At 35.3% G+C, this 27,003-nt stretch overlaps 1 long non-coding RNA gene across 1 annotated transcript; it reads right to left on the bottom strand.

Moving 5' to 3' along the window:
- Positions 1-14,885: 14,885 nt before the first annotated feature.
- On the bottom strand, positions 14,886-19,644 carry LOC148225378 (uncharacterized). Its single transcript, XR_015803834.1, has 3 exons — positions 19,581-19,644; positions 18,473-18,525; positions 14,886-15,008 (listed from the first exon to the last, which is right to left on the bottom strand). It is a non-coding gene; the product is annotated as an uncharacterized LOC148225378 (long non-coding RNA).
- Between the last annotated feature and the right edge of the window lie 7,359 nt (positions 19,645-27,003).

Below are 27,003 nucleotides of genomic sequence, written 5' to 3'. Positions count from 1 at the left end.
AGCAAACTAATGCAGTGTCCTTTATTTGATCTTCAGCTTTCTGGAGATAACAGAAAATCAATTAAGCTGCAGTGCAGCAAATATAGGCCTGAGCATAAATGTTCCTTGCCATAACAGAAATCACTCATCAAGCACACTTCGTTGTTTCAGCATCCTGTAACAATGCATTATCAAGTATTTAATGCAATTTTACTTCATTCACATCAATTCATTCATTTAATTCATTCACATCAAAGGGAGCTGCTCTCCATTCCACTATTCATGACATCTCTCTCTGAATACCTGTGAAAAGTATCAGGATCATAAGTTAAACATTCAGCATGGTTTATCTTAAGCCAGCTCTGCTGACATCCATTTTTGTAGTGATTTAAGTGATACAAAACCTATTTTTAGGAAAAAAAATGAACTCAGCCTGTCAGAGTCAATGTTATGTTCTCAGTACAGATTTGTATGTGCTTTTCAAGGCAATCTTATAAAGAGCAAATCACACGTATGGAAAAGTTTAGAGACTCCATGGATCCCAAATTCAGTGGATGAGATCTTCACAAAGCAATTCAAATCCTTGCTGTGAATCTTAGAGAAAGAATGAACACTAAGAGCTCCCACACTTGTCATGGATCTCCACTGCCCATCCCATACTCTAGCATGTTAGCTACTGAGCTGAAACACAGAAGGGAGAATATCGAGATTACATTCTCCACTTTGTAAGCAGAACCTAACATAAAAATTAGAAATGGCTTTTGAAAAACTCCAAAATAAGTTCACTCAACACGTCTGATTTCTACATCCCCTCCAAATAATAAAGCATCCAGATGAAACTGAATACTGTTTAATGTAATGCAAATTCTTCATCTGGGGGGAAATAAACTAGGCACTGAAAAGTAGTAGATCCAAAATAGCCCAGTTGCAGTCCAAACAAATAAAGAAAGTCACAAATATTGAAACCATAGAATTCGGTCTTCTCTAGTTATTTAAATATTGTTTCCATAAAATTTTGCATGAGCATGGCAGAATCTAATATTAATATTTAACGCTAAATTTCACAAGCATTTAGGGATTCATTGTGTCTTTAGAATTCTCACCATCACAGAAAATCCAATATAAAAATTTTCAGGCTCTTCAAAGACTGTAAATAGCATGATTCATTTTTGTTGCTGCAATTTTGCTGTCAAGTCTTTTGGGTTTTAGTCTCTAAAAGTCAGTATCTGAAATTTTAAACCCCTCAAGCTTCAATTGCATTGCGGCTTTTCCTACAGAACCTTGACTTAAGTATTAGAAAATTACAGCATCTTTCAATTACAGTAGAATTTTTTTTTAAATCTAATGAATTGAGCATCAATTAAGAGCAAATCTCTATTTTCACTGTAAAGCCAGTGCCAGAAATCTTCACACTAAAAAGTGATCTGAAAGCAACTATTAAAAGGATTTTAATGCAACCTAATGTCATCTACAATTCAATTTACAAAATGAGTTACATTTTAGTAAACAACACTTTAGACAAGCAATATCCTTGTAGCAATTTTGAGTTGAAGTTCTAATTAAGCCTAATTTATTTCAAAGGGTTTACAGTTATAAATATAGATTTACAATATTGTAATATCTTAGTATATGTTTCTGACTGAATTTATTTCTTGCTTAATACGACCCTACTCTTTAAAGCACAAGTTCCAGAAGTCACACAGTTCTTAGTGTTTCTGCATAGTCACCCTTAGAAACAAATTTGATAACAATTCATGAATTATTATATAGTGTGGTGTCATGGCTTAACCAAGCCTCACACAGCTGCTCGCTCACTCCCCCACCAGCAGGACTGAGGAGAGAACTAGAAAGGTAAAAGTTGGAAAACTCATGAGTTGATATAAAGACAGTTTCAAAGGGAAAGTAAATTTGTACACAGAAGCAAAGTAAAACAGGTAATTGAGTCACCACTTTCCAAGGGCAGACATGTTCAGCCATTTCCAGGAGAGCAGGGTCCCATCACACATGATGGTGATTTGGGAAAACAAATGTTATTGCTCCAAACATCTCCCCCTCCTCCTTCTTTCCCCACTCAATATACTGAGCATGATGCCATGTGGTCTGGAATATACCTTCAGTAAGTTTGGGTCATCTGTCCCAGATGTCTTCTCCCAAGCCAGCAGGGCACACAAAAAGCAGAAAAGCCCTTGGGTCTACACAAACCCTGCTCAGCAATGACGAAAACATTTCTGTATTATCAGACCTGTGTTCAGCACAAGTCCAAAACACAGCCCCATACCAGCCACTCAGAAGAAAATTAACTCTGCCCCAGCTGAAAACAGTGCATGTGGTTAGATTTATATAAGGAGACACATTTAGGAATGATCCAATCATTGGTGTAAGTCTCAGTCTTTTAGGATGTTTCAGGTGAGTGCAAACACAAACAACAGAACTGTAACACTTTTCTAAGCAGAGAGTATTCCACACTCCAGTGGAACTAGAGATATGCCCCTAATGCATAGGAAAAAATAAAAATAAGAAGAAAATGGTCTTCCAGACTTAACAGTGATATATAACAATTCCAACTCAACAGCTGGTAGTCTTTATTCTGGTTTTGAAAAGCTCATAGCAGGTGTTATATTTCACAGATTAGTATACTAATGAAAGTATTATACTCACTGAAAAAAAGTGTAAATTTATTTAGTAGAAGTAGCAAAGATCAGTATTTAAAAAAAAGGCGGCTTTATTTTCAATTCTCATATCTAAGGATTTCTTGCATGCATTTCCTTTCTTAGTTTGTTATCTTAGCCACTGATGTAAAAGTTATGATATGTAAATGAGACATTCCAGACAATGTAGGGATAATAATTTTTAAAATCAATAATAAAAAAATATTTTCCACATCATCCAACGAGTTATACAGTAAAATTGGTATAGGAAAAAATATTTTTTGTTACTTTTTTTTGTTTTTAAATCGCCTCATTATTTATTATCTTGACAGAGGCAGGATGACTTGCTTCCTCCGTAAGATCTTTTGAGCTTTATGTTTTCCCTTGCAAACATCTGAATTTTTTTTTATCTTCCAAATGTAACTCTTGAAAGCATGGAGAATGGATGTATTTGTCAGAACATTTATCCTAAGGTGAGCAGCTCCATTTCAAATCTTTTTTCACCTGAAATACTTCACGCCTTTGACAACACTTCCCTAAACATCAACTAATTTGAGCCAGAATCACGCTCCATTGCCCTTGGGGAAATGTAGCAACTGTGCAGAAAAGAGCACAAGCTTCAGTGCATCATGGAAAAAAGAGGAGGATGGCTGTGAAGACATAGGAGCTGAGCAGCTAATGCTAATATCTTATATACCCAGGAGTAAAGCTGTTGACTCCAGAACTTTCACTTATTCTCAACAATTTACCTGATCTACCAGTGGCTTAAGAAGCAAGCAGCTGCCACTTTCAAAATGTGAGAGCTCGTTAAACAAGATGTGAAGTTTTTAGCTTATAGGACGTGGGAGGAAAAAAGGAAAGTGTTTGTTCTTTCCTCCCTCATTCAAAAGGATTTCTTGGGAATCTGGAGAGGTCCCAGTTGACTGGAAGCTGAATAACATCCCAATTTTCAAAAGGGCAAGAAGGATGACCCTGGAAACTATAGGCCTGTCAGTCTCATTTCAGTGGCTGTTTAAGTCATGGAGAAGATTATTCTAGGGGATATTGAGAAACATCTGAAGGAAAACACAGCCAGTATAGCTTCACAAGGAGAAAGTCTTGCATGTCAAATTTGATTTACTCTTCTGACAAGGTAATTTACCTCGTTGACCAAGGGAAGCCAGTTGATGCAATCTGTTTGGATTTCAGGAAAGATTTTGGTACCCTCTCTCACAGGATATTTCAGGACAAAATGTCCAGGCCATAGATGTATAAGCACAGCATGTGATGGGTGAGCAAGTCTATCATGGGTCAGGCATGAAGGTTACAGTGAATGGGGTGACATCAGACTGATCTGTCACTAGTGGGGCTCTGCAGGGCTCCATCCTCAGCCCCGTTCTCTTCAACATCTTCATTAAGGACTTCAATGAAGGACTCCAAGGAATACTAAGCAAGATTTCAGATGATACAAAAATGGAAGCTGTTGACTCCCTTGAAGGCAGAGAGGCCCTCCAGAGAAAGCTCAGCATAATAGAAGGCTGGGCAATCACCAACAGTATGAAGTTAAACAAGGGCAAGTGCCAAATTCTGCACCTGGGATAGGCAACCCTGGATTTACAGACTGGGGAATGAGAGGCTGGAAAGCAGTGCCACAGAAAGGGTCCTGGGGATCCTGGTCAGTGGCAAGTTGGACAAGAGTCATTGTCCCCTGGCAGCCAGGAGGGCCAGCTCTGTCCTGGGGGGCATCAGGCACAGCATCACAGGCAGGCAAGGGAGGGGATTGTCCTGCTCTGCTCTGAGCTGGGGCAGCCTCACTTCCAATGTTGAGGGCAGATTTGGGTGTATGAAAGACATTAAACTATTAGAGAGCATCCAAAGGATAATAAAAATGCAGAAGGGCTTTGAGGGGAAGCCACATGAGAAGTGCCTGAGGTCACTTGTTCTCTTCAGCCCAGAAGAGAGGAGACTGAGGGGAGACCCCATTGAAGTGTACAGCTTCTTCATGAGGGAAAGAGGAGGGAGAGACACTGATTTCTCTGAAAACCCGTGATAGGACCCGAGGGAATACCTAGAACTTTTAGCAGAGGAGATTTAGGTTGGATATTAGGAAAAGGTTCTTTCCCCAGAGTCTGTTTGGGTGTTGGAACAGGCTCCCCAGGGAAGTGGTCACAGCACCAAGCCTGACAGAGTTCAGGAAGTGTTTGGACAGTGTTCTCAGGAGCATGGTGTCACCCTTGGGGCATGTCCTGTGTAGGGCCAGGAGGTGGACTCAATTCCTGTGAGTGACTTTCATCTCAGAATAATCTGTGATTCTGTGAATTGCAGCTGTTTAGTCTTGGCAATGATTGAAATTCCTGATATTTATGTGAGTAGAATTAAGAACAAATAAAACACAAACAAACAAACAAACAAACAAACAAAAAAGTACAATATAAATTTCATTTTTCATTAAAAACTGCAGTGTTCAAAAAATACAGTGTTGTGTCACTGCTTCATATTATCACCATCAACAAAGCTGTCATTTGCTGGGACTATTCTGATTAACAAAGAAATAGGCAGAAGAGCATTGTTACTGGTGTCATTTTTTCTATTAAACTGAAGAGTACAGTTTCCATATTATTGTGATACAATTTCATACATACATCAATATTTGTATTGCCTGTGCAGAGCACATTTAGTTCATCCCTGGCCAGTCATTCTTCTACATTGCAGGAGCCCATTGTATCACTTTTCTGCAAAATAAGATAAATCAGAAAAGACCACATGCCATGTAGTCTTTTGTACTGGATCAAAAAGTGTCAACTAATAGGTACAAACCAGGAAGATTTCACTCATTTTTCTTATTAAGGGAAGTTAAAAATAACTATTCATCATCATAGCTGTATGTTCAGCTGTATCCTAGTGTATTATATATCTAGTTCCTGACTGAGCTAACTGAACCTCAATGCAATCAACAAGACATATGGAGGAAAGACTGAGCAATGTTTCAGCAATCCATCATGATTCTGCAGGTCCTGCTGAATCACAAAAAGCAAAGAGCTCAGAATCTTGAACACCCGGTGCTGTTGGAGGACAAAAGTACTTTCGCTGTTAAGTGCTGTTTTCTATTTAGAAATAGAAGTGAACCCACAGTCTACCATGTTAATTTCAAACTACAGAAGCAGAAGATTCTGGAATAGTTTGATACTTTTCTTATTGCACTTCAAATGGTCAGAAGAAGCAAAAGCATATTTTTACAGTCAGTTATGAACAGGACACTGCATAGTATACGCTGTCCCTAGGACTGAAAAACCAAGCAACCAAACAAATACACTTTTAGGTAGAATTCAATCTGCCACCTCACCTACAATTTCATTGTTTTTATAGATCTTTCGTGGAAAAGCAGCATGCCTTATGGTTTTGGGGAAAATCATAACCCCTACAACATGTACAGCTGCAGTGCAGCACATACTGTGACGTTAATTAGAAACTTCCTGAATGCCAAGAAGAAAGAGATTCTAAATATAACCAGCTCTGCAGATTATACAGAACCTCTTTTGTCTCTGCACACCTGCATAGCCAGCCAGTATTTTATCTTGGCAGGGCATCTCAGACTGGTATGTACAGCCTCATGATAAGTGATAACATTTTAAATAAAGCAACATTAAGAAATCAAAGGACAACAACAAGATCCTACAAAGTTGTTAATACACTTCATGCCTAATACTCACTGGCACCTATGATGTGATTGGTCTTCACAGCTTGCTATCCTGAGATACATCTCCCCATCCCTGAAATAAGAAGCAAGAATCCCCAAGGCAGCCATAGAGACATTCATAACCCTCTACGTTACCAAAAAACAGCAAATTTATTATTTAGGGCCTCATAACATTTTCAACATGCTAATGAGACTGTGCCAGAGCCCAAGGAATTAATATCTTAACATAATTAAGCATTTCTGTGACTCACACAGACCACATGAGCACAGAGATGACACATCCTTCTCACAAACTAAGGAAAAAAGAAAACTTGAACACACCAGGGAATTTCTTTTTTTTTTTTTTTAACTGATCTAGCAATTCCAAATCCTTTACCTCCCAAATGCCAACTGGAAAATGATCTCAAGAAGTAGTTATTGAGTGTTGGAAGTATTCAGAAAAGTCACCAACTATGATAATACAGCCAAATCTTACTGGTACTAAGTATTGACATCAAGGAATGTTTACATGAGAAGAAAAAGTTTTCACACCTTTTCTTTCTCTAGTCCTGTCTGTGCTTCCTGGAGAATCCTCCAGTAAGTCAAATAAGTAAAAGCAAAAAACAGGAGTTGAATTAGTCTTTTCAATTTATTATGATGTCTAAGAAAGAAAGAACTGCGCCTTACTATGTGTCCCTTTAAGAGCTTGTAGGGCTAGTGACTGGAAACTAATGCTTAGGGAGGGATTGCTTACAAAAGTGGCAGTAAAAATTTGCAGCTTTCTGGTTTTCAGTGTACTTCAGCAAATAATTACTCTTCGAAAGGTTCTAAAGTCTGGCTTTTAGCGTATATAAATATTTGTTAATGATTTTGGTTTTCAGACAAAACTTTCATTAGAACTCTTTGTTTCCTGTCAAAGTAGAACTATTTGTCATAGCAACATCATGCATTACTATTGTGATATCGCCAATTTAAAGCAAATTTAGAAATAAATGCAAGAATAAGACAAAAATTTTAGAAAAAGCAAGTCTACTAAAATGACAGTAAATTGAATGAATTTATTTAAGAATTTAAGGGACATAGGTCTAATTAACATTGAAAACATTTGGCAAATCATACAGCCAACAGGGTTTTTCTGCCTCTGAAAGGAAAAAGCAGCCTGATGGAAGTCATGCTGCCATCATCCTTAGAAATGCCTGTGCTGGTTCTGGCTAGGATAGTTTTATTCCTAGCAGTGATGTGTTTTGGAGTTAGGATGAGAATAATTCTCATTACTGCTGAGCAGTGCCCACACAGATGTTTTTTTGTGCTCCTCACCCCACCAGTGAGCTGGCTCAAGGTGCTCAAGGTGCCAGGACACAGCCAGGACAGCTGACCCTGACTGACCATGACCATGCAGACATATGATGTCATGCTCAGCATATAGAACTGGGGAGGAGGGAGAAAATTAAAGGTGTTCAGAGGATGGTGTTTTTCTTTCCAAGTCACCATTATGGGTGATGGAGCCCTGCTTTCCAGGAAATGGCTGAACACCTTCCTGTCGTGGGAAGTAGTGAATGAATTTCTTGTTTTTCTTTGCTTGTGTGTGGCCTTTGCTTTCTCTATTAAACTGCCTTGATCTCAAGCCACAAACTTTCTCAACTTTACTCTTACAATTCTCTCCCTGACAGGGATAGGTTATTTTCTAATAAGTTCTTCTGTGTGGGATGTCTGAAAAGGCGAAGGACTTTGCCGTTTTTCACACGGGGCAGCAAATATTTTCTTCAAGTTTAGCAAATTATTACAGATATGTCTGTGGTAGGAACATATTATTGTTATTTTATGTTTAGGCAGGCTCAATCATTACTGCCACTGTACTTTGCAAAAAAACACAGACCAACCTGTATATTCAAGAACAAAAATTTTTATGGATCCAATTCCTTAAAAGAGATTTACAAAGTCATTAATAATTAATATTTGAGTCCACTTATAGTAAATGTATTGCTACTTAATAGCATTCGAATTGTGTAATTCTCAGGGAAATTAGCAATATATATATAACTAATTATAAGCTAATATTTGAAGGTGAGAAGCATACACTATTCTTCTAAGTAAATGAAATTATGGATTCAGATAAATTATGGATTCAGATACTGACAGGTGACCAAGAAATGAAGAAAATATGTTATAGTCTCAGTTGTTAGTTTTAGGTTTTTTCAGTTATTTCTTTACAGAATTAGAAAAGAAGACAAAATATATTAAAAAAAAAAGTCTAAAAAATCTACATCTTAAAATTTCAATGAAAGGTTGAGGGAATTTTTTTCCTTGGCCATTGTTTTTTTGGTTAGTTGGTTTTCTCTGTTGTGGTTTGGGTTTTTTCTCCATCTGGCTTGCTTTAAATAAACCTGCAGAATCATTCTACTGAGAAAGACAAGACTCATGTGCTATTTTTTAATATTCTTTAAGTGACATTTTAATTCCAATTTTTTTTCCTATCACTACCCATTTATGAGGTGCTTTTCTATTCACTCACAAACTGCAGGAAGGAGGTTTTTTCTGCAATGAGAAATGAAGTGTGTATCAATAACAAAGCTAAGAATACCAAAAAATGTTTCCAAGACTTAGGTAGAAACAGGAGAAAGAAAAAAAAAAATGCAGTAGAATGGAACTCTGAAGAGGGACACTCTGAGTTAGAGAAAAGAATCACGCAAAAAATATCTTCAGGCAAAACTACTTGTAAGTATAAACATGCACTGCAGGCCCTCAATGGGGACATTTAATTAAATGAGGTATAGATACCACATTACCAATTTCAACACTTCACCCAGTGGCTCTGGTTCAAGATTTAAATTATTTCCAAAAATGCACAGCTTAAAGAAGAAAGTACTTTTGAAATTATATTTATTGTAATTTTGTTTTACTTTAAGAATTATAATTATTTTTCCCAGTTTTAAAATTATTAATAATTTCTTTACATTCTGCTATCATTGACATTGATGTAAAGAAGTGAATGGAAAATCCATGTTAAACAAGTTTAATGAGGCACAGCTAGAGTAAATGGGTATTGTCTCACTAGTTTCTATAATATTTCCTGATATCAGTGGATCCCTAATAATAGACATTTTCAGACAATCTGATTTTGGTGGGGGTTTTTAAGCAGAGATGTTAGCTATCTAGAAATAATGAAAAGGAAAAGAAAAATGTTTTCTTACCAGTGCAGAAGAAATATGTCAGCACATTAGAACAAGAGTAATGAAAAGCATGAAAAAAATATATTAGAAATTACCAGAAATTGTTGGCCAAATAGATTACAGAAAACTTTTAATGCAAAATATAAATTATTTATAAATTAAAAATTTCATTTATGGACCTATAAGAATCCATTACATTACATGTGCTGCATTAGAGCTATATAATCACTAACTTTCTCCTTATTTCTCTTTCAGATCTGAATCCCAGTAAAGTGAGGAGAGGAAGTGAGAAAGCAAAACTAAGATGATGATAAGTAAATCCCTAAGGAAAGCAACTATCAGACCAGGAAATAAGACCTTATAAAATGATTAAAACACACATGATTGATCAGACAGTTCCAAGTAACTTTTAGAAGTTCATTAGAGATCAAAAGAAATTCAATTAAGATACAGTTTTCAAAACACAACATGTCCTATTGAAGATAATTCGTAAAACCAGTATAGCCACTGTGCAAGAAATTATAATGCTACAAACAAGTTTTTAAACATCACCACTTTATTTAGGATTAAATTCCTTTGCAGTAGGATGTAAGAGCGTGATGGAGAGATGGAGGCTTCAGCCAGCTCCTAAAATGTTGTTTATTGCATAGACAAGGTTACAGCAGCTGAGGGTCGTGGGTGAGCCTATAGCTGCTGGCTATGGGCAAGCTGTGTGTCCTGAAGCCCCTCAGTTCTGGTTACAATGCATTATATACTTTTCTTTACAGAGCATCTTAATACATGACAACCAATCAATACTTTTACTATTACCTATAGCCTATCCTAACTACTAACATTACCATATTCATGTTACTATTTCCAATCACAAAAGGTTAGTATGCTACAGTTTAAGCTAAAAGTTGTTTTTCAGTTGTCTTGCAGTGGAAAATTCTGAGATCTTTTCTCTACTTGCAACATTGGCTTTCTTCCTTGCCTGTGAAAATCCTTTTGTTTCGTAAAAACATCTTTTGTTTGAGGCAGATTTATCCTTTGCTCTAAGCCATAAAAGCCTCTTCCAACTCACTTGCACTTTGCCTTCTAGTTACCCAGCAAGACTGGCTCAGCAATTCTTTTCTTCTATATCAAAACTTGCTATCGTTTCTATTCCTTCAGATTCTATATTCAAAAATCTTTCTGTTACACATACATATCTGTGAGACCTCCCTGTCAAATCCTTATCCTTCCCAACAGTAGGATGTCCATGAGGAAATGGGATGAAGCTGTGTCTTAGGTTGCAATACAGGATGTGACCAAAAGTATGTATTCTATCACCATCTGTTGAAATCAGATGGGGCAGTGATCCTTATCTCTGTGGGAGATATCCTCTGCTAATGGGCCATCTGTTAAAACCAGGTGGGGCAGTCACCTTTATCTTCTCCACAACCCATCCTTCCTCCAGGAAGATATCATCTGTTAAAGGGCCATTGAGTCCCACTGAATGACTGATAAGATTACATCATCCCATTGGGAGATGCTCCAGCTGGGGGAGGACCCAAGCCTTTCCTACCTAGATAAAAAACTGAGATCTGGAACAGCAAGACAGCCCTTTTCCACTGGATCCCAGAGGAAAAACTGGACCTTTTCCACATCATTGCTGGACCTTCAGAAGAAAACTGCACTTTCTACGGGAGCACTGCTTCAACTGAACCACATCTGTCATCCAGGAGGATGCAGCCACCATTTAATGGGACTGTTACCAACACCCTGACTGACAGGGTGTCAGGTTATATTCTGACTCTGTCAGTGTTTTTGGGTTTGTTCTTTGTAATACTGTATTTTTATTTTAATTTTCCTAGTAAAGAACTGTTATTCCTATTCCCCTATCTTTGCCTGAGAGCCCCTTAATTTCAAAATTATAATAATTTGAAGGGCAGGCATTCTCCATTTAAAAAAAAGGCTCCTGCCTTTCTTGGCAAACACCTGTCTTTCAAACCAAGACAAGATATATCAGAGAAAGTTCAGAATGGACTTTAGGAAAAGGTTCTTCACAAGAAGTTGCTCAGTCACTGGAATCAGCTCCCTAGGAATGTGATTGTGGCATCAAGTCTATCAGATTTCAAGGAGTGTCCAAATGATGTTCTTAGCCCTATGGTTTAGTTTTACACAGTCCTGTGAGGACTGAACTGGAAGTCCAACAGGTACTTGGACTTAATGATCCTTATGCATCACTTTCAACTAGAGAAATTCTATGACTCTGTAACAGTGGCTTGTAAAAGAGGTTCCAGAGAGAGAAAGGTATGAAGAGTTAAATATTTCAAAGAGCAAAATAATTTCTTTTTGCCATTTTCATAAGACAATGTATGAATTGTCATACTACAGTGCATTTGAACAAAATATTTTTCAACATACCAATTATTGATAGGGATTCTTTGGCCTTTGTTTAAAAGCACATGAATTTTCTATGCAATACACAGTTGAAGCGAAACTGTCCACAAAATGCTCTCAGCCACATTTTCATGCTAGTGTCAAAGTCCTGGCAGCTCTCTGCAACAAATACTGTGCAGCATGTAGGATAATCCACTTGAAAAAAACAATTTGAAAAACAGCACTCAGAAGGAAGCAGGCAGAATAGGTTGCACAAAGAAAAGTGCTCTTTATTTAGATATTTAGATAACCCTTTGTTATCTAAAACTAAAACTGCATATGGCATCTTTAGCTATATTTTATGAAGCTCTATGTCTTTCTACCAAAACTCTTATTTGCAAAGCAAATAGACCTGTCCATTAATTACCCAATCTTCTATTCAGGTTTCTGGAAAGAGAGTGGAAGCAGAGGCAGTCAAGAAGAAGGAACAATAGGAAAGCTACAAATAAATTTCTTTTGCTGGTGGTAATGAGATGTGGGATCCAGATAAATTCAGATGCTCTTAGTGAATCAAACCAACAGACAAACAAATTCAATTTCCTCCATGGTAGGATTTCTGAACCAGGTAAAAACATTGCCAGAAATCAAGTTGCATGACATGAACTGATGGAGGCCATCCCCACCCAAGAGAGTAGCACAGAACATGCTAATGTTGTAACCCTGCACTTCTCTGAGATGCTGAAAATGCCTTGCATACTCAAAGTTCTGTAGTTTTATTAGTACAGTGCTTTACCCGAACAACACTCTTAATGACTCAGCAGGCTAATGAACCAGGCAGAATGTCACACTAGCGTGACCAGACTGCTCCTGGTACTAAAACAAGCTGGCTCCAAGCTTGCTATTCTGTCTCCAGCTGGCACTGCCTTGTGATGTGTAGTTGGACTTGAATGGCATGAAGGATTAAAATAAAATTTACAAAACATATTATCTCCTGTTTATGTTTCAGGTACCTGAACTAGGTAAAGATTGCCTGCCAAACCATATAAAAATATTTTGAAAAAGTGAAATCACAAGTGCAAAGATAAACGAATTTACAGAGGTTAAAAACAACTATAATGTAATGTTAAAAAAGCAAAATTACTATCATTGCTGAAAACAAAAAAAACCTAATCTTTCTTAGGGGTAACCTGGATAAGCCACTGCCTTTTCTTCTTTCATCTCTTGTGCTGCCCATCTTTCCTTTCACTCCTCCTAGTCATATCAAGGGAGGGGGTTATTATTATAATTGCAGGAGGAAGAACAATGCTTTTCAATTTTGCTTCTGCAATCATTCACTGAAACATTTATTGATTGAAAAAGCCCCATGAGAATTCTGATTATCCTAACATTTTCTCTGGAAGTGAAAGAAACAGGCTTTCTTATTTCATTTTATGCAAAATTACAGTAATTGGTATCTGACCTTTTTGGAATAGACTGTTAAGCTTTACACTGCTAGATTTTTTTCATCGATTCAATTATTTAAATTATGGCTATCTCAAAAGGAGCAACAGGGTGCAAACAAGAATAGAATATTTAAATGAAACTGAAAGCTGATTCTCCACCACTACTCCATTAATACAAAACATGCTATTAGCTGAAAATCCAACGTCTGGAGGCTTCTAATACTTGGATTAAAATTCAGTTTTTAAATAATCAAACCAAACCAGAACAAACAAAGACAAATGACATTTCTGAGAATTAAAAAATAAAAATAAAAAATAGGCTAAATGAAAATACAAGGATAGATAAAATAAAAATCTGAAACGCTATGTGAAAATGTATACTGGAGAAGTAAGTAATTCTTGACTGGTTTAAAATAAGTTACTCATTCTGACCACATATCTTTATAAAAACCAAAAGATAGAAAAAGAGAGGACAGCTCAGCAAATTGCCTGCAAGGTCAAATGCTTTCCAAAGCAATCACCACTAAAAAGTCACCATTCTCAACTGGTATCATAGAAACAGTAAGCTTCTTTCCTAACCAAGACAGGAGAAAGGCTACTGACTTGCCATTCATGTGGTAAATCCATCCAAAGCCAACCTGGGCACAATTCTGTAGGAGTTAGTTTAAAGGCAAACTAAGATTAAACCACTACTGAAAACTGTTTAAGTATATCTTCTGACCTGAAGTGGTTAAAAAATACTAGGATTCAAATATATAATTTTCAGAAATAAAGATATATTAGATTCAAGATAGGATAATTTAAATATTATCAAGTGGAAGATAGACACTCATCATAAATTAGTACTTTCAGTCCCTTCAGACAGTCTCTTCTGGTTTGATGTATTGCCATGGAGTTTCTACTCATATCTGGCAAGACTTCCACTCCCTCAAATAAGCCCTTCTTCAGTTTCTATGTGCTGAAAAGGCAACCATCGTCCTTGGGAAAGGACAGGTAACCAGTGTCAGCTTCCTGAAAGTAAAGTATAACTAATGCACAAAAGTTGTATTTAGGGAAAATGCCCCTAAGACAACACTCATGTTGTTATCAATCTACAGTGCAGGGCTTGACATAGTTATTTCCTAAAGTCAGGAATAATTTGGCTTCCCAGCTCCTGAGAGAGTTTCTCATTTCCATTTCCATTTCCAGAATCCAACATATGAGTTCTTATTTTCCTAAAAATAAATCTGCACTTAGGAAAAGGATATAACACATCTGGAGACCATTTTCCCGCAAGCTTAAGCACGTGTTCAGAAGAAAAAGTGTTTTTATTAATATTTTGATGTCATTAACTGCAATTTCTCTAACCAGAAGTACCACCCTTCCACCTTTACTTTTCTCACTCTTCCCTCCTGCCCAGCAAGTAGCCTGTGGGTGGGCAAGAGATTGGGAAGGAACATAAACACAGCAGCTGACCTGGTTTAGCCAAAGGGATATTCCACACATCATTCTCAGGAATTAAAAACCCCCAAAAATCCAGCAGGGATTGTCTCCCAGAGTGGCTACTGCTTAGACTGGCTGGGCATTGGTCTGCCTGTGGGAGATGGAGAGGGATTGCTTTAGTATCAGTTATTCTTTTTCTTTCCTTTTTGGATTCAACTGTTCTTACCCTGACCCAAAAATTTTCTTGTTTTTGTTCTTCCTATTCTCTTCTCCATCCCAATCTTTGAGGTCCTGAATGCACAGGTGTCAGGGGTGGCTTATCTTCTGTCTGTGGGTAACCCTCCACAAGCTACAAATGAAAATATATTCCTTTAGTTGATTGTGCTGGAAATGATAAAAATAATATAACACCATTAAAGGACACATATACCACATTCTTGTACTTTACTGTGAGTAATAATATTTTTATTCTTTGCTGAAATACTCTTTTTTTCTACCCCTAACGATATAACTGTAGTAATCATGCTATTATAAGAAGCTCCTTCAAGAATTTTAGATAAAGTTGCCATTGTCATTTGGTTTCATAGTTTTGCAATTAAATTTTCAACGAGACTTTTGATAGCACTCATGCAGTGTAATGCTGGCATGTCACAATTTAGATGAAAAATAGTATTTTCCAGCATCACATTAATCACGACTATTCCTGATTGGGCACACCCTTCAAATAATGAAATTGTGGAGGTTACATAAGTCATTTCATTATCTTAAGTTCCTTCATTAATATACATTGAAGCTGCTTAGAAAGAAATATGTGAAGGGCTTGTCTTTCTGCTAAAAGAATGGTGAAAAAATAAAAACTCATGCCAAAAATGAGACAGCATTCCGGGATTTTGTTCAGAATGGAAAAAAAAATAACAAGTTTTATCACTTTCACTTATATTCTGCCCTGCAAGAGCTCACTATCAATCTGTGTACAGGTATTCATAATTTACAGCAAATCCCAAAGGAGTTTGCATTCTGTGACACAGCATTACAAACGATATACGAAACCCAGGTGAGTCTTGGAGAGACAAACACAGTCCATCTGGCCAAGTCTGTAGTCAAGTGCAGTGCATTACTCCAGCCTAACAAATACATACCCAATTTAATCACAAAAGTTTGAGTTAAAAAAATTTCCAATTTACATCATAAAAGTTGATTTCTTCTATGAATAATTCAGAACTGTTAATCTGTTGAATCCATGGGACAATTTGATCACCAAATATGTCATTTTGATTTCTAACTTAGAAATTATCAAGTTACTGCAACAAGAAACTATTATATATATATAAAATGAATGACAGTCTGCGACCTTCAGATAAAAAAATCAGGTTTGTAGTGCTCAAATTTATCTTCTTTAGGACTTACCAGGTGGAGATTTTCTTATCAATGTGAACCATTTCCTTTAAACAATTTTTTTTTGCGAAACCTGTGGTAAATTATCTCAGAAATATAAACGCGATATTATTCTTGATAATTTAACTCATATTGCATATGTTTGATAAAAACTAGATAATTTGAAATACTTTTTGTTATTCAATCAAAATTGTTACCAATATAATAATTCTGAATCAATACTTTTAACTTGACTTTCATAAACTTTGATATCACTTTGATATTATGGACTAACTGGGTGTTTCTTCATGCACTTTTGATTTGTAGTTTCTTCTATGGTTTAGATATTTTTCAATGTTCTGTCACTGTTAATCTTCTCTGAGAGGTTCTTTGACAAATTAATTTACATTTCTTAAGATCAATTGCTACTCCACTTCAAAACATGCAGTTCAGCTTCATACACAACAAAACTCTTTTCTTGCCCTTCATTGACTGATATTTTGTACCATTTTTATTTTTAGAAGAAAGTCCATGACATTTTATTTAAAATTCTGGGCATTGTGTAATTGCCCAATCAACTGTAATTGCATGTGACAAGTTCTGAGATACTATGTTTTTTGAAATTGTAAAAAAAAAAACCTTTAAGGTACTAGCTGAATAAAAATTCTTTTCCTACTGGAAAGATCTATCATGAACTTGAATTTAAATTTTACATTAGTCATATTCACAGTATTTAATTTTTTTATTATTGCTAAAATATCATAATGAAGAAACTCAATTAGCATAACAAAAAATTATTTTATTCCTTTGAGATGCTTGTAATGTTTTGGGTAATTGAATACCATGCTGTTGATTCTCATTATTTATTGAAAGTGCACATTCTCATTACCTTAAATCTTTAAAAACAGTAAATCTAGCCTTGTTTTAATTATATTTTATCCTCAAGAATTTCACAGGAAATTGTTGTTTTGTTGACACATTATTCCCCTGTTCATTCTTTCTAAACGTTGTGTCTAATTTGCCATCTTTTGTGTATCTGGAGTTCATTTTTGCTGCTTATTATTTCAACTAATAACGACAAATATAACTTCTAACTTATGCTACAAGTTAATTTTTTTACTTTAAAAAAGAAATCAGTTTCCTTCCTGTGGTATGTCTCCCTGCTTGTCAAATATCACATGACATTATGAGGCTTATTACCATAAGAAACAGTCAATGGTCTAATTTTAAATATCCTGTAATATTTTAAATATTCATGTACCATGAAAATCCAGTAATAATTCTTAAACATTAACAATCACATGTGAATATGTTTATTCCTAGATATAATTTTCTATGTTCTTGATTACTTGTCACTCAATATCTTTGAAAGATAGAACTTTAAATCCCCCAAATCAGATTGATCCAGATAAATAGGTGACAATCAGGACTGAATTTTAAGTGTCAGATTTCAATTTAACTGTGTAAATATATCAGATGTATCATAATGTGTCATTTAAAGAGTCTTGTCATATTTATATGCAATTTATATTCTACCCTCAGTTTACTCAAAAGAAGGTCACCTCAGAGAGTATTCTCCTTGTTGTGACAGGAAACTACAAGGCAATCTTCAGTGTGTGAAAAATCATAGCTGTCAAAAGACATCCAAACCAAACCTAACCAGACAAAATAACCCCACAACAAAACCCACTAACCTCCAAAAAAGAGAGGCACAGCTTCCCCCAAAACTGAAACACCCTTCAAGACACACTAACATTTTTAAAACTTGGTGCTTTTCACCATCTCTAACCAACTAATGATTGTAATTAGCAGGGAGAAAGAAGCAATGTCTAAGGACACTGTCTCCTACATTTCCTTTCCTTTGACAAATGGTCCTGGTCTCCATTTGTAAGGCACAGAACTTTTTAATCAGGTGTGCATCTTTAGCTGGTTAACCTGAGCTTACTGATATGAGTTTCATACAATTTTACATACATGCATACAATACAGTACAATTTTAGCAGTATGAAGTTCATTACTGAAGTTACTTTGAATTCAAATAGTATGAATAATGATAGACTAGATTCAGCTGGGAACCTTTTTATTTTTTTTTTTAACTTCCTTTAATTTTGTTTCTAGAAATCCAGACTATTGAATAAGAGGAACTTTCTATTGTGCGTACACAGTTGTGTGCATGGGAGCACCACTTTTTGCACAACAGCAATTCATATATTGCATTAACTCATTTTAAGCAAGTGGGGTACAGACTTTACTTCTCATAACTCATAGCTCATTAGAGATATTTCCATCTACACACAGAGCTTGCTTTGCGTTAGTTCAGATAATTACCAGAACAAGAGTAGAATGAAATAGCAAAAGGTTCTTCAGAGGGGAGAAGAAAAAATCATTCTATATAGCATCTCATCATCATGATCACCATCATCATATTTTATCACTTACTTTTTCCTCCAAGTGCCTTGCAAATACTGTTATACTCATTTCACAGGTTAGATCTGAGAAAATGAAAAGAAATATGAGGAGCTAATCAGTACTTACTTATGTCCTGAAAGCATTTTCCTATAACTGGACCTGAGTAAAATATGAGTAAAATATTCAGAAACTGAAAATTCATAAATTGTTCTTATATTAATCCTATTTCAGTGGAAATATCTATTCTTTCTCAGTTATACCCGGACACAGCAGAAGGACTGCTTTCAGGCTAAACCTTTTTATTTTCTTGTCATCAAAACATTAAAATACATAAATGATCAAGGTTAGAAATCTGATTTTAATACATTAGTATCCCATTTAACAAAGTGTGCATGAAGATTTTCTGAAGCAGTAGAAGAGTAATAGAGATCTATTCAAAGAAGTTAATTGAAAAATACCATCTTGAAATGACCATAGCATTTACTGTCATCTCTGCTTTAAACTACATCACTTACAAATTTACTTAACTTTACGTAGGAAAAAGCATAACTCTTCTGATGTTGATTCCATATGATACTTCTTAAATTTATTACCTCTTTCACTAATATTAGAACATTTTATGCTTTCCAAACCAAATTCTGAATTCTTAATCTGTCATTAACTTTGTCTCACTAGATGATGTCTAGCTGCAGAGAATAATACATCTTACACATTTCTTCTTAATGTGACTTCAAATTAATGGAGTGAAAGTAAGAACAAGTATGAAGTTTACCAGAGTATCTTCTTTGCAAAAAAAGTAGAGCTACCTGCAAGTATTGTTTCTGCTTGGGGGAAATCATGGTTCTGTTTGCTCTATATCCAATGGACCTGGTGTTAGAGCAGGCAGTGCAGAATGGCTATTTTGAGTTAGCACCATTATCACTGAAAGTGGTAAAGATCAAACACATCGAAACAGACAGAGCTGTGTGCTGCATAATGTTCTGTCTAAAGCCTTTGCTGCAAAATCAGGGTGACCACTCTACAGCCCTTTCAGTTTGACAAATGTTGGCAGTGTTCTACCCCTCACAGATACTTTTCTTACTAAAACATATTGGTTAAAAATTCTGTGAAAGCCTTGATTAGTAAGTCTTTCCCTTACCTCCCCAAGTTCCTTCTCCCCTTATTCCTTGCAGTGGTTAGCCGAAGTCCTTGTTCAGTATAGCTCTCATTTTTGTATTCACTTACATAACTGGTATTTGTGTTTTAAATGAAAATGCAGCATTACATAGCAACAGCAAAAAGGGAGCTAATTAAATATAAAATTCCGAGGAGACAGCAATTTCATCCCTAGAATCTTCTCAGACATTTACAAAAGAAATATGTAAGTATTAGTACAGAATGAATTCTCATGATTCAATAGTAGAAGAGCCAAACCTCCTCACTTTAATATCTAAATTAGCACTTCTCTGTACAACATAAACACTACTTTTAGAAAAATTACCAAAAAATGCAAACTTTTCTTTTACCCAGTAATAAAACATAATTCTTATTGTAAAGTCCTATTTCATACAGCTTTTAAGTAATAATGAAGGAACAACGTCAGGAAGATCCCCTCTATGTTAGGAACATCAGTTCAGTGCTAAGAGTAACAAAAGAAAAGCCAAAATTTAGAACAGAGGACGTGGCCTGGTGTCATTATTAAAATAATTTTCTAACTTTCTGTATATATGCTCCATATACATCAATGTCATCTCCACAAGCCAACGTGAGCTGCTTTATTGCAAGAGAGAGAATTCTCTGTATTCAGTTTCAAGAACCAAAACTGACTTCAAGAGAGGTGGCTTCTGTCCTTGCAAATATAGCCTGTAAAAAACCTGATTTTGAAATTCAATATTCAATATTATTATCAGTTACAACCAAATAAGAAACTAAAGAAATAGAGAGACAAACAAACCCAAAATCCCACCAACTTCCCCCCCCGCCCCCAAAAAATGGAAAAATAACAACAACAAAAAAACCCTACAAAATTTCATACTTTTGCCTGAGACATATTATTCAAAGGTGAATTATTACAGTCAAGACTATGTTATTTCTCTATGAAAGTTATATGAAAAGATTTACTTTGAAAGGAAAAGCACATAATGGAAAATAAAATCTTGATAGAATGACTGAAATTAGAAGAAATATTTCTTTAAAATTATAAAAATAAGAACTTAGAGTCATTTTCATTACTCCAAAAGTGGTCATGCTGTAAAAATGAAAGATTAGTGGGTAAAGCCACAACTATTTCCCCATAACACTTTGGGACCATTGAGGAGATATCTGTGCAGAACGTAATTGGGTTTTTGCATACCATTGAGATAATTAAAGGGGATAGATATGCTCTGATTGGGTTATATAAAGAATAGACAGCAGTATCTAATGAATAAATTATTAGTAAACTGAAGAGAAAAAAATTTAACTTAAAAAAAAAATCAACCACTTGTAGTATAAGAGAATACAGGCCTTTCGGCCCTTTCCCCTGGCCCTTTTGATTTTTTAAAGTAATTAAGATGTAATTTGGTTGGTTTGCTGGTTTTGTTAAAAAAAATCTCATAAAAATACTTTTAAAAATTTATTAAACACCTTCTGAGAACTTGAATATCTGAAAGTCTTACTCTCAAATGAAAAAAAATAGAAGAAATGTAAAGCATTTTAATTAGGATTTTAAAAATATGAAGGTAAAATTGAGAAAGAAAGCATTCAGAATACAAATAAATGCTTATATTAACAGTATCAAAGGAAACAAAAATAGGGGTTTGTGGAAACTGCTGCAGAGCAGTTGGTTCTGGTAACATATCTATAGCAGTATGGTTCAGAATTTCATTTAACTTTATAAAGGCTATGCATAATTTATTAGGAACTAATTTAGTCATGAATATAAATATTCTGCTGGTTGGGATGAAATCTTTTTATGCATATTTTGCAGCTCAGCTTCCTCCTTTCCTTGTTAAAATGTGCTATTATGGCACTTTCTTGCATTAACTTCTGACTGTATAATTATAAACCAGCAGGGACCATCAAAAGAAATCTCACAAGACCCAGGTTTGTGATACTTATCTACCAGGACATCTTATTTATAACCAAATAAGATATTGCACTAACATTTTTAAATTTTCCTTTAGGTTCCTTCACTATATCTAATTCTGCACTTTACCAAACATGCAGCTTTGTGGTATGTAGTGAAAACTAAAGAGTTTATTTTCAAAATAAAAGCTGACATAAAATGCGATTGCAGTTCACATTTAGTTTAGCCTTCCAGTTTTGCATGCTAGGAAAAAAAAAAAAAAAAAGAAAGAAAAGATAAAACAACATTATTACAACAATTCGGCAGTTTGATTTAGTAACAACATGTACTCTTAACAGCTTTTAGTATGCCTTAGAAGCAGGAAAAGGGAAAACTATGAGTGTTGACCAGCATTCCACCAGTGATCATTTTTCTGAAAAGAGGGGGAAAAGCTTATTAGAGGGGTGGGATGCTGAAATCCTTTTAAAACTGCACCATGGTGCCATTCAGAAGGTCTAAGCAGCTACAAAAGGAAAGGAAAACCTGAGAGAGGGGAAATGCAAACAAAGAAGCAGCTGTCCTTGTCCCTTCAAACATCCAGATGAAAAATCTATGCATAGTGATTGCAATCCAAATGCACTTTTCACTTTCATAGTTCCCTATCCCATGCAATATTATTGCTCTATCACATGTTAAACAAAATCAAAACAACCCTCTTTGAATATGGTTATATACATTTTTTAAAGCAGCTGTGAAGGGTTAATCATGATAAGAAGAGTCAGGAACCTACTTTCTGAATGTACTAAAAGCTCTTGCTTAGTTCAGCAAAAAGATGAATGAGAGGGAATATGATTACGGTTTTTTAAGTGCTTCAGCTGAGAACACACAAGGGCTGCAGGGGAGATAAACTATTTAACTAGACAACAATACTGGCACAGAAACAAATGCGTACAGATTGACCATAAATAAATTTAAGCTGACAACAAACCTCTTACAGGCTTACAAAAGACAGAAGAGATGGTAAGAGTACAATAAAAAACTGTGCTTCTAAATAGAAGTTTATAAAGCAATGCTGTGTGTTACCCAAGGTGCTTCTTATGAGCGCCCATGGCTACACTTCAGCTCATGGGAAATCCTTTCCAATCCCATGTTTTAAGGATTGAATTCTTTTTTCACTCATCTAAGAAAAGAAAAATAAAACATGAAAAGCAAGATTTACTCTTAAAGAAAGAATGCAATAGCACAATGTCCCTTGATATAGCGGTCTGGGTTTTTAAAACAGAGGAGGTATGTAAGCTACAATTATTGGCTTTTTGAGAAATCTATTAAATAGAGAAACTTTTTGTGCCTTGACAATTTTGATCTCTCTTTCCTTCACTCTTAGTTTTGCTCTAATATCAAGTGCAGAAATGTGCACAACATACTGGAAAGGTCAATGTATTCTGATTCAAAAAACACATATATACAGAATTAAAAAAAAAAAAGTCACAATCCTGAGAATCTCTATACATTTTAAAGACAAACATTTTCACTGACAAACCTGTTACATATTTTATGCCTTCACTAGGCACTACACAACCAGCGTGCCAGATGTGAGCATAACCTTAATGAGGAGTATATTAATGTTTTTTCTTAAAGCACTTCAGAGCATTAATTTTGCACTGAATGAGGACATGCCAGATACAGAAGAGCATAAGCTACCTTGTTTTGATAAAAGAGAAATGAGAAGATTCTTATAAAACCACTCAGAAAGATGGAAATGTAAATTAGGTTAAACTTCTCTATTTTAAAAGCAGAAAGGAAAGCTACTAGATTTTGTTACATTTCTCATTTATGCTATCATAAAACAAAACATTCCTATTCATATAAAGGACTAAGAATTTTCAATTTTGAAAGCTGTGACGTAAAATCTTCAAAACAGAGAAAGAGGTCAAATCTATGATGAGGATAAAAGGAAAGCAAAGGCACATACACTCTCAGCCATGTTCAGTGTATTCTATGTTACTAAATGCTGTCCTGGAAAGTAAAATAAGAATTATCCTATCAATAGTTTACCCTTTTCTTTAAATTCTCATTTTCTGTATCATCCAAGTTGAGTGGAAGAAGAAAAGTAAAAAAAACCCTAAAGCAACAAAGATAAAACAAACTCTGTAAAAGACTATATGAATAAGCAAGGTGTTCAGTTTCTTTATGCAAACAGAAATCTGGGTCACACTGTAAAAAAGGCTTTATTTTAATATAGGTTTTAAGGTTTCAGGTGGCTTAAAATATTAATGACTTTAGAAATCCATTTAAGAGACACTTAAGAGGCATTATAACTGCAGAACTGTGTGCTACATTATAATAATCTATAATTGTATGTTAAAGCTAAATTGTTCATATAACAATATATAATATATATTTCAGTTACATAATTGAGTAACTTATAAGTAGAGTTCATAGAAGTTTGTATTTTATAGAAGGCTCTGGGCATTCAACAAATGGTAAAAATCATATTTGATTAGACAATTTATTGACTGTGAGCCCCACAGTCAAGAAGATTAGTTAGGAAGATTATACATGCAGTACTCCCTCATTATATGCAGTTTATACATTGCTGTAGTAAACTCCACTGAATTGTTTTACTCAGAAGCCAATATATGTATCTAACACTCAGGTATATAAAAACATATTCAAAATTGTTTGATACAATGATATACACAAATATACTATTCTGTGCATCTCCTTAGCTTTCAGTAACTTCAAATATTGGGGTAAGAAAGGTGGCAAAAAAAGAGCAATCAGGAACACCAGCTGGGGAATCTTGGAAAGCAATTCGTATCACCTGTTCCACCAGAAGATCAAATATCTTCCTCTCAGAGCAAGAAAAATAAGCAACGTGGATGCCTTTTAACACCCATCTGCAACTAAATTTTTTGCTCAACTAAATCCAAACCCGATTCAAGCTGCCAAAATACAGCACAAAATGTGTTTGATCTGGGCAGAGCAGAGCTAAGGAACAGAAAGTGATGAGAGACCTACAAAGAACCATAGAGATTTGTGATAAGCCATTAACAAGCCTATTTAGTGATAGGGAGTTGAAATTCCTGAGAAAAGACAGCAATGAAAACTCAGTCTTAAAGAAAAGGGAATCAAACACGGAAGTTGAGCACAAAAGGAAGCAGCAACTGGTCAAGGGGAAGAAATGGATTATCAAAGATGTTGCAAATATATCTCTGGATCCAACTGCATGAAAATGGAGGGAGGTGTGACTAATAGAGCAAGTGGATTAATAACCTAATTAAACACTTTCACAATAAAATATATACATATTTACACCCCTTTATTGTATCACCTTTCAGGGTGGATTGAATGTGAGATCTGACAAAGTTTTAAGTGCTTATACTGAGATTTTTTTTCTCCTATTGTTTTTTTTTCTTATTCTTCGTGCAGAGAACATAAAACAAAGAAAGCCAATGCCCTTCCCATCTTAAAAAAACCAAACAAACCAAAAAAACAACAAAACAAAAAAAACCCCAAACCAAAATTAATTGGGGAATTAGTAAATGTTTTAGATATCCTGATTACCTCCAGCATACAGCAGTGTTAAAATTAGATTAGCCTTATAATGTACTGTAACATTTGGATTGCTTTAAATATAATTACTAGACTAATATTATTAACTACATTGTGTTCCATTCGAATAAAAATTTTATATTTCCGTGTTTTATGTTTTTTAGAAAAATACTCAAAAAAAGAATAGTTTCGTTTTCAATGTTCATACAATATTTTGACTGCATATTCATCTATGATGTACAAATGGAAAGGACTGTGAAATACACAGAGCTGCAAGAGCATATTACCTTATAAACTACTTACTAAGCAACACACACAAGGAAAACAAAACATAATTAGAGAATACAGTTAGAGGACAGGATGCTTTGTGTTCTTCTGGGTTAAATTCATCCTTGATGTAATGTCTTACTGATTTTATTATCTTTGAAGTTACTCAAGAGATTATCTGACTTGCGGAACATAAGACAAGCATGCTCAGAAGCAGTACTTTGCAGATAAACACTAAGAAAAGAAGCTTCCTGGCATGTCAAGCAATGTTATCTGAAGGTTTTCTTAAAGTTTTTTTCAGGCTTATGAATGCAGTCTTTGGTCATAGACAATAGCTTTGTTGAAACCTCTAGCTCTCCTGAAATGTTGATGAGGACAGGGACATGTGAAACATCCTGCCTTAGAAGGGTAGGACTGTTTTCTGCACTTGTGTCAGAAAACTGCTTCCAGCAGAGATCTCTGCCTCTATCCAGTGACAGTGTCACATTAAGAAAGTCCAGGTGAGCTGCCAGCATTTTATTCCTCTTTCCATTTCCTTAGTTATGATACCAGTGTGCCTTTCCTCACTCCTTTACAAACAGCAAGGTACATTTTCCAGTTTAGTGAATGCTTGGCACGTCTGCCTTTTCAGCAGGTACTCAAGCTGCTAGACTCTACCAAACTCAACTTAAGAGGCAATTGAAACCTCCAATTTGGTTAAAGTGAGAGAAATCTGCTCCTGCTGGGCTCTAAGCTGCAAACCAGCACAGAAGCAGGATATTTGAGTTGAAAGAAGATTAAGGGAGCCATGTGTGACCAAAAGATATGTCATAAAAGCTGTCTCAGATGTAATCTAAGGAGGCAATGAAAATACAAGTCAAAGCCTTTTCGAGTACAATAGCAGATTTAACTTCTGATAATGAGGTGGATAACTGGGGTGAATAATCAGCACTGATTGTAATTTAATCCAGTCAGAAGGAGCACCTATTGCAAGAAATCAGTGATTTACTGAATGAGGGGCATATAATGAAAAACAATTTTTACTTTGATGCTAAGAAGCAATATAACTCTACACCAGGTAATGCCAGGGTGAATAAATTGAATATGAGAACTGTATTCTAGGTACATTTAATTTTACTTTTTTTTAAGGACCTTCACTTTATGAGGATTTCACTAACATACATCTCCAACCTTGACTCTAAGTAAAAAATAAAATCTTAGAGGAAAAAACAACAACAACAACAAAAAAATCCACCAAAAATACACCACTGCCTTGGAAACACTGCACCACATCAATTTACAGCTGTTATTCTTTGCTGCTGCTCCAAGTGAAACAGGAATCCTTTCTTTCTTTATCAGTTTCCTGTAGGTTGTTCACATTATTCACATGTAGTACAGATGCAGAAGTCTTCTACATTACTTTTTTTTGCTCACAACAACAGTAACAGCTGTAACATTGTGGGGTAAACCAAATAGAAACGTTCCTAGTTTAATCATTCTTTTACGTGTGTCTGTCTGAAAAAAAGAGACAAGGGCAAATACTTATTCCTTACACATTTATGGGAAACACCTCCTATGTATAAGATTAGGTCAGGGTAGTAGATATCATCTGTAAAAGACACTTTGCTTTTGTTCAAGTCCTTATTTAACTATGTCTAACTACATTGCACCACAGGACATATCATACAACAGTAATCTTATTTTGAAATTTCTGTAACAATGGTAGAAAATTAAT

Source organism: Sturnus vulgaris, chromosome 1 (genome assembly GCF_052056855.1).
Source record: "Sturnus vulgaris isolate bStuVul1 chromosome 1, bStuVul1.hap1, whole genome shotgun sequence".
Taxonomy (NCBI): domain Eukaryota; kingdom Metazoa; phylum Chordata; class Aves; order Passeriformes; family Sturnidae; genus Sturnus; species Sturnus vulgaris.
The sequence above is the reverse complement of the archived record's forward strand: the minus strand, read 5'-3'. Positions and strand labels throughout refer to the sequence as shown.